Below are 9,529 nucleotides of genomic sequence, written 5' to 3'. Positions count from 1 at the left end.
GGCTGCACGGCCTGCTCCGGCCCCCTTCCCCGGCCCTGCTGCTGCCGGGCGCGCCGGGGCCTACGGGAGGCCGGTGCCCGCGGCTCCTCCCGCTGCAGCGGCTGGGGCCTTCGATGCCCGTGTGAGGCGTTTGAGCCTCGGCAGGCCCTGGCTGAGGAGGGGGGAGCTTGTCGCCACACACACATCGTGTTGGGGGCACGCACGGGCTGACCGGGGTCGGCCGGGCCCTGTGGAAGGACTCCTGGAGACGAGGAGCCTCCTCTTCTAGCCGCAGATCTTGCCATGTCTTGGCTTGGCTGAGTGCTTGGTCTCTGCAGAGCCTTGTAGGGCCTCATTTAAAGACCTCTTCCCCCCCCCCCCGAACTCCTCGATTATGTGGCTGCAACTCTGCCAGCACTGGGCTGGAAACTGCTCCTCAGTTTTGTGCTGCATTGTCACTCTACTCTCTGTGATGGTTCTTTTCCCAGGGAAGCCTAACATAAATGTTCTTATTTGCTTGAGAGAGAGAGACTGGTGTGGAGCCTCATCCAAAGCGACGCGGCACATCCGCAAGGATTACACCTAGTTCTGTAGGCGGGTGGCTGGGCAGTACATCTCCCCATCTTTCAGATCTTCCAGACTTATAGCTCCAGGGGGTCATTCTTTCCCCTGGCTCTTTCGTTTAGCCCCAGTTCTACAGCTGTGTCTGCGCAGATCCTGTTCCCCTGTGGTGCTCTGTTGCATTTGCAGGATTGATGCTGCAGCCTCTTCAACTACAGTTCTAGGAGTGCTTGGAGTTGATATTTTTGTGGTAGAAAGAACCACGATCTTATTGTAAATATTACGTCTTCAACATTGCAGACATTTATGCAGGTGCTTAACTTTATTCATATATGGAGCCCCATTTCCCATTTTGGAAATATTTGTACCTGCCTAGGGATAATTTTGTGACTGAGAGCTTTAAACCTGTAGTTATCTGAGATGCATATTTCTGATTTGGTTTCCTTATACCTGGCTGAAGGCAAGCCTCAGTTGTGCTGTATGTATGAGATTAGATAAGGATGATCAAGAGCATAGAGGTTTTTTTTAATAAGCAAAGATTAAATGTGCTTGCACTTTTCAGCTTAAAAAAAAGATGCCTGAGAGTGGATATGATAGAGGTTTATAAAAAAAAAAAAAAAAGAAAAAAGAAAAAAAAGTGTGGCATGAAGGAAGTAAATAGGGAAATATTCAGGAGTGGATTGGGTGAGGAAGGAGTGCAGTCACATCCCCATTTGATTACTTATCCAATGAAAGTTTAAAACAAACTGCCTGGTAGGGACAGCTGAATTTCTGTTCGGGTGGAGTGAGGGAGCCTATAGATTTCATAGCTCATTATTACCTACTTGATTTCTGCCAGTCTTTACTAAATTGGTCAAGGGGGTATCAACAGTGTAGGGCAAGGGTGGGCAAAATGTGGCCTGCCTGGCCATTCTATCTGGCCTGAGGGACCCCTGAAAAATTTTAAAAATTAATATTTATCTGCCCCTGGCTGCCTGTCATGCGGCCCTTGGTGGCTTGCCAACACTCAGTAAGCAGCCCTCCGCCTGAAATAATTGCCTGCCCCCTGGAGTAGAGTATACTGGATTCGTGGGAGCAGTGAGAGGATAGAGTAGCATAGACCTCCATGGGGCATGAGGGGGATTGTGGGGTCTGATGGTTTTGGGGTTTGATGGGGTGAGGCTGAATATGGGAATATGTGGGATAATGGGGGACAGAGTAGACAAGGGAGGGGGTGGGGATTTGAGGTGGCAGGTGCAGCATACAAAGGGCAGTGAGGCACTTTGGGGCCATGGTGGAGTGTCTGGGGGACTTGTGTAGTAGTACAGGGAGGAGTTTCATTTGTGATCATGTGGAGGGTAACAGGTATACCTACTGCCCAGCACCAGATGCCTGCCCAATCTGGATCTGGCAGTCAGCCCCTAAGTGATTCAGTTGTATTTGTTTTTACTTGGATCATAAACTGAATAATATAGCCTTAGGCCCCTAGCATACTAGTAAAGCTTCTCATGTTTTTTAATTGGAAAAAATATATGTTGTCTTATGGGATGATGTACTGTATCACCTGCACCCCTCCCCCTTCAAAATCTGAGATCCACTCATTCATGTATTATTTATACAGGTGCACCAATACATCGGTCTGGTATTGGATCAGCACTGATATAAAGAAAATTGAGTGTATTGGAAATTGGCCTGATGAGGCCGATAATTTGGCTGATAGATGCCCATGCATGCATGCAGCCACAGCGCAGCCTAGTAGCATGGAGAGCTGCATGCAGCTGTTAAGTCTATTGTGGTGGAGGGGGAGGGAAGGGACATGGGGATGTAGGTCAGTGGCCCCTTCAGTGAAGGAGGGAGTGGGGCTGGGGCAAGTGCTGTGGTATGGGTGTGGGATGGAGCTGTGTCTCATCTGGGGCATGAGTGGCAGGGGGGTGTGTGTGGCTCCTGTTGCTGAAGGAACCCGGGAGGGTGGAGGGGAGTGTGTGCCCCCAGATCTGCGTGGGGTGTTGGTGGGTTGGGCTGCAGATGTGGGCTGGGGCCAGGACTGCACTGGGCTCTTCCCTTGGGGTGGGGTTTGGGCCTGGGTTGTGTTTGGGGTGGGTGGTGGTGGCACTGGGAGGGGGCTATAGTGAATTTTGGGGGGGCTGCAGCCCCCCCATAACCCTCTTCCCAGCGCTGTTGCTGCCTGCTCCAAATGCAGCCCTGGCCCCAGCCTGAAGCTGCAGCCCACCCTGCCTGTACAGATCTGGGGGCACGTGCCCCTCCTGTCCATTCCCAGGGTGTGCACAGTGGTGGGAGCCACCCCTCTCTGTGCCCTCTGGACGAGCTGTGGCTCCATCCTGTGCTTGCCCTGCCTTGGCTGGATTGCCCAGCCCCATTCTTCCTCACAGCATTAATCTGCCCCCCATGCCCCTTCCTTCCTCCCTCCCTCCCCCACTTTCCACCACAACAGACTTACCAGCTGCATGCAGCTCTCCACGCTGTATCGGATCAATATTGGCTGATATGCCTCCTTATAAATTGGATATTGGTATTGGTCCCATCAGTTTGTATTGGTGCACCCCTCATTATTTACCACGTTTTCCAAACTAGGTCACATGCAATAAAATTATTAGGATGCAGGTTTAAAACAAACATAAGGAAGTTTTTTTCATGCAATGTATAGTTATATTGTGGAACTCATTGTCACAGGATGCTGCAAAGGCTCACAGTTTACATAGGTTTGAAAAAGGATGAGACAGATTCATGCAGGATAGGTTTATCTGTGGGGATTAAACACAATGGTAGGGCTGCAACCTCCAAATTAGCTCTTCCTAGTCCTTTTATTGTAGAAGGGTAGGGGACAGATCAGTCTGGATAGTCCCTGCATAAACACTCTTCCTCTAAGCATCTACTCTGTGCCAATGTAAGAGACAGAATGCTGGGTTAGATAGACCTGTGATCTGGCCCAGTGTGACATCTTTTGTGTTCTTACTAGGCACATAGGCTGCTTGCAGATGTTTAAAAAAAAAAAAGTGCTTTACTTTAAATTCAGCGCATTCCTGCGTCTAGCCAAGAGCATGCCCAGAAGAGGTACCACCTTAGTTGGACCCAGCTCGCCTGGTGTTTGTGTAAATCGGACACTTTAATGTAGCTTTTTGGCACTTTAATAGCTGATTGAATCAGTTTTAGCTAAAAATGCCAAAAAGCCCTGCTGAAGCATCCAGTCTATACAGGTGCTGCAGAGCCGGGTTAAAGTAATGTGCTGTTTCTTTTAGTAAAGTGTTTTGGTTTTTTTTAACATCTGCAAACTGCCATGATGGCCTCTGACATCAGAATAGCTCAACTGAAAAGAAAGTCTGGTCAGAAGAGCTTATTTTCTTTACTGTTGGTGGATAGGTAAAATGTAATGTCAAATAAACTTATGTGGTGTCCTCCAAGAAAATGTATTTGATTAGACACATGGGGTTATTTACTCCACTTCTACTGAAGGCACATACAGTCTTCATAGCCTGAATGTTTTGATTTAATTCTGACTTCATTTAATCAGTGTTTATGTTGCATCCACCTGCATGCAGAAGGACTATACTAGAACAGAAATAAGTAATATTTTTATTATTTTTAATGTATTTTCCTGTGTGACTGGCTTATTCATTCTTAAAGGTGAAGTGAACATCTTAAATGAAAGAAGTGTGAGAGGAGGCTTGTAGCATAATGTTTTGAGCTAAGATTGTCTGTCAAATATCTTTATTTAAAAATGTACTTTAAAATTAATATCATTCTATTTATCTGCTGAAACCTGAGGTGAAGTTCTGTTTTGATGAAGTTGATATTGTGATGGTATCTGCTTGTCAGAGGCCAGTGTTGAAGGTGGAATAGAATTAGAGTTGTGTCCTGATCAACAGCCAAAGTGTATCTTAATCCTGATTCCTGGGCAGTAGGAGTACTCTGACATTTATATGCATTGATAGCGCCTGCTAGGCATTATAAGATTCAGTCTTCATTCCTGACGTGTCACAGTGTATTTCCTTCCAGCTAGAGCAATGAAAAGGGCTTAGGCAAAAGGGCTTAGACAAACCCCAAACAGTTATTTTAAATTGTAGAACAAAATATAGTCAACTTAATCCTTCAGTCAAGTATGTCACTAAATATCAATAACTCCTTAGGGCAGTGATGTGCAGCTGATCTAGCCCCATGAGCCAGATGAGTGGTGCTGGGCCATTCTGCGTGCCAGAGCCAGAGTGCAGAGCTGCTTCATTTGGCCTGTGGGGCTGGAATTTGGCACAGTGTTAATTGCTGCAGCTCTGCAGCTCGCAGAGGTGAGGCAGATGTTATTCCTCCTGTTGTCAAATTTCCAGCTGTGTTGGCCAGGCGACATGACTCCAGGCTCCAGATCCAGCCTGTGGCACTTCTCATGGTCCAGAAATTTGATGGCAGGATGAGCAGTGGTAGTGTTGTTTGCTGCAGCTTCAGGAGCTGCAGTAATTACTGCTACTGCTGCTTGACATGCTGCCTAATTTATGGACTTGTATAGAGCCCCTAGGACCAGAAGACATGGTTGTTTGGGCTAGGTCATCTTGCCTGTGGACCTCATCTTAGTCACTTTTCCCTTAGATTGAAATACTGGCCAGAAACAATCTCCTAATCCTACTCAAAGATTGAAATAAGATCTTTATAAGTACAACCTAGCAATTTAAAATCTCTTTGTAAACCCCTTGAGTAATTGCTGCAGGGCCTGGAGTACAAGTGGTCTGTGTTCTCTGTCCTGCTCACTAATTTGGCAGTTACTTTCTCTATCAGTATCAACACTTTAAAAGACGTAAAAAGTGTGTTGCAATAGTGTAATCTTGAAGTGACAAACAGCCCAGATTGTGATAGTAAGATCCGCATCTGGAAGATCAAGCATCTAAACAGAATAGATGAATATCCTCTGAGAATTAGTAAAATAACTGTATTGTAAATTTTCTGCTACATTATTAGTAGGAACAGCAGTTGTGTAAATTGGACTCTTGAGTACTATGTCTGGGGTCCAAGAAAAATAAGGAAAACATGTTTATCAGTACTATAGTTGTAGCTTTTCCTCTTTCTTCATGGAAAAATTGGAATATCTTCACTATGCCATCAGGTAATGAAGCTCACTTTTTAGGCTGCTTTAACTGAAGCAGTGTACTAAAAAAAAGAAAAAGCTTAAAATAACCCTTGGCTGTTTGTGAGTGGGCTACTTTTTCGGATTAGTTAAGAAGTCTGAGGAACGGTAAAGAAAATCTATGAAAATTGCAGTTGTTTTGTATAAAATGCAAAGGGCCCTGGAAGACATTACACTTAAGACGCAATTAAACAGTTAATTGCGTCTTAAATTGTAACCCAGCCACACATCCAGGCGTATCCAAAAGTGAAGCCAGCCACAAAATTATTGCACAAAAATGTGTAAAATTTGTGGCTGGTTTCTTTCGCTCCTTAAAATGAATATGTGGCAGGGTGTTGATGATCAGCTGATTGCTGGTAGTTTTGGGAGTGCTTTGGGGCCCAAACTGGCCATAGTATGGTTCCTGTGAGCTAATTCTCAGAAGCATCAGGATCACACTGGGTAGCCTTATTGCACTCCTGATACTACCTGTGATCAGCTGATTGTCAGCTGGCAGGGACTGTATTCTGGTTGGTTTAGGTCATGGTTCAGTCTTGATCTAAGGCTCAAACTGGCCAACCAACAATCAGCTAATTGTTGAACACCTTTGCTGGTGCAGAAAGAGCCCAGGATTATGATCTTGGGCTTTCCTCTGTATCGGCCAGTAGGTCATCATTGGAGTTTGATCACCAGTCCCAAAATCTCATGTCCTGCCATGGATGTGTGGCATAGCAGAAGGCAGGAGGCATGGCAGATAAGATTCCATCACACCTTTAACTGGATGTCTGTCAGCAGCCTAAGAGACAGTGAAACTGATGATATAACTCTGTGTTGCTGCAAGAACAGGAGAGGCAAGTCTGCACTGCTTTGCTGGTGGGATTGTAAAAGCCACTAGCAGAAGATGAATACCAGCTGCTTCTTGCTCTCACAAATGTAGGAGTAGAATAGCTGTAATGTGTCAAGTATTTCAGAAGAAACTACTTTCCATCCTTTGTTAAGTTCTATAAATGGTATTGAACTAAACAGTGAAATAGTAAGCACTTGAGGTACAAAGTTTAATTTGCAGGATTTATGCTTACTTTGAGAGGTATATATTGTAGACAGGTATGTGGATGGGGGGAGATTAAAACTAAAGGTAGGTTTGAAAAATCCGCTTATCAGCAGTGACTGAGAAGATTTCCTTTGTGAGCTTTGAAACCTAAACTTTTAGCTTCTCCAGAAATAAAACTTTTATTTATATATAAACATTTATTCTGAATAACTTTAAACATATTTTTCCAAGCATGGAATGATACAGTGTTATGTTCTTAGGCCAAGGGTGGGCAAAATGTGGCCTGCGGGCCAGGTGTGGCCCACCTGGCCATTCTGTCCGGCCCATGGGGCCCCTGAAAAATTTAGAAAATTAATATGTATTTGCCCCTGGCTGCCTGTCATGCGGCCTTTCCAAAACTCAGTAAACGGCCCTCCACCCGAAATTATTGCTCACCCCTGTTTTAGGCAGTTCTAGTGCCTTTGTTGTTATTTGTAGTCTTTCTGTAGACTACCAATATGAACAAAACTTAATTTTTAATGCTGTTACACAGAGCCCTGTGACATATTGTGAACCTTTCAGTAATTATGATGTTATTGTCCTATGACTTCTAAGTTTTGGGAAGCTGTGAAGGATAGGATTGACAGGCATTGGAATTATTCACAGGGAAGAGGGCTCAAAAGAGAACTATCCTAACTTTCTATTTTTCAACTATTTTCTCTTGGCAATAGCCAGGAGGATGGAGGACAGTCAGAACAGATGTGAGACCAGAGTTTTAGTCTTTCTTGTGGCTGCTGTGCATCCCTTTGACATTGCAAGGTTTATTCTTGTAGAATCCTAATTCCTTGGTAGGTAGAGCCAGCACACTGATTTACATGCTGCCTTATTTTTGAGTTGGTGGCATGACTGGCTTGTTCCTGTGCCTTGGCGATTCCAGATTAGATCTCTGACAGCTGGTGCAGTTTAGAGCTTCCCCCCCCAGTCTGTGACTTGAGACACTCTCAAGGCCTTGAGCCTTGTGATTAGGCAAGCATAAAGGCAATTTAAAACTTTGTAAGAAGGCCATTGTCTGAACTTTTTCAGCATTCAGGAAGAGAGGACACAGAGCTCTTCTCTCTCTGAGCAGTCACAGAGGTGACAGAACTTCAAATCTCTCGGGCTGGCTTGAAAATAATATGAAAGCTGCCTCCAAGAAGCAGCTATGGACAGAATTTTGATGGTAATGCCAGCATCTAGTGAAGGGGTGGCTAAGTTTTTTGTCAGGACAGTGACCCTTACTGCATTTTTTTTTCATTCAGTTGAAGCTAATGTGGTCCTGGGTATGACTGTAAACTGCATCCAACTGGAGAACCTGGTGGTAATGTCGTGGGGCTACTTGTGGTGGGGTAGCTTCTATAAAGCACCACAACGCTGTAAGCTCCAAAGTAAGCCAAGTATAGGGCGCGTCAGAACCCTAGCCCCCACTGCCTATGTTACTCCGTGGTTGGAGAAAGGCTAAGGCACATCGCTTTGACAGGTGTGCCCTCACTGAGGCATTAGAGTCATCAGCAGTTCTTATTTGTTGCTCTCTGGCAGAAGCTACGGAGCTTCGAGGCACTGAATGTCTGGACTCGGTCTGGCCTTTAGATTCTGACTCAGTGGTTTAAAGTGGGGATGGTAGGTCTTGGGCAGCCTCCACTCCTTCGTACTCTCACCTAGACATATACATCCAAGGTCTTGGTGTAATGGTTGCAGGGCTTTTACAAGTGGATTTATCAGGGACCTAACTAGACCTCTTACGCATACACCATGATCCAGAGGATGGACAGTTCCCTGCTACTACTGAAGCTAATGATTTTGAAAACCTCAAAACATCCTACTGGTTTTAGCTGCCCTTTAGGGGCCCTTTAGTAAGTGCTGAGTGCCTGTGTTTTGAAAACTAGCCCAGTATAGAGTCTCAGTTTAGGGAACCAAATACATTCTTTACAAAAAGCTTGACCTTTCTGTAATTTTGGTAGTGAGTACTTGCTATAGTTGGTAAAAACACACTTTAGGGAGATAATCTTGCATCAGTTTGTGTTTGGAAAGTAGCTTTTAAAACTACAAGCTCAGAACACTTAAAAAAGTATGGACATATAGATATTTTAGGCTGAGGCTTGCCTACTCTAAATGTGGTAAGTGTATTTTTCAAGTCTTCATATGCTTTTATTCATTGTGCAAAATAAGATCACTGTATTGTTAAAATAGTAACAAAGTAAGATTTGGGTGTTTAATCCACCTAGTTTTTAAGATCTGGATGCAGAGATCGGTTCTTTATTATGTTATACAATGTATAGAACCATGGATCTCTGATCCTTGATTAGATTTTCAGGCACTACTGTCAAATGAAATATGAAGACAAGAATGCAATCAGGGAAGAAGTTTGTTTTGTTTAGGATAGGATATACCTGCATGTCATTGAGGCAGTGTGACTATAGCCACTATACTGGAGATGTATCTTGAGTTAATTTACAAATAAAGACATTTCATAGAACACATGACAGTGTAGGAAGGGGTATAGAGAAGATATTTGAATGGAGGTGACACTTTTTTCCCCCCTTATTTTTAAATCGTGGTGGCATGTTCTTCCTTTTAATATGCAAAATTCTTTGCTTTTATAGACTTAGTTGAATTCTTGAAGCTAGAGGTACACGGATACAGTGGTCCATATTGTATTGGCACCAATAAAAGGAAAACTGACATTATCAGCAGTTGGTTTCTTTTGGCTGATGTGGCTGATAATGTCACTGATAAATGCTGAGTACGTGTGCATAGCCGCAGCATGCATGCAGCCAGCCCAGCGACGTGGAGAACAGCGTTTGGCTGGTAAATCTGTTTTGGGAGGGGGGGGGAAGGGG

General features: G+C 44.5%; 1 protein-coding gene across 5 annotated transcripts in view; it reads left to right on the top strand.

Moving 5' to 3' along the window:
• The window catches only part of U2SURP (U2 snRNP associated SURP domain containing), a 104,770-nt gene that overhangs the window by 261 nt on the left and 94,980 nt on the right, over positions 1–9,529 (top strand). The gene's annotated exons all lie outside the window — the stretch shown is intronic.

Source organism: Gavialis gangeticus, unplaced genomic scaffold, assembly GCF_001723915.1.
Source record: "Gavialis gangeticus isolate Ggan-Ray unplaced genomic scaffold, GavGan_comp1, whole genome shotgun sequence".
NCBI lineage: Eukaryota > Metazoa > Chordata > Crocodylia > Gavialidae > Gavialis > Gavialis gangeticus.
This window is presented reverse-complemented; position numbering and strand designations above follow the sequence as displayed.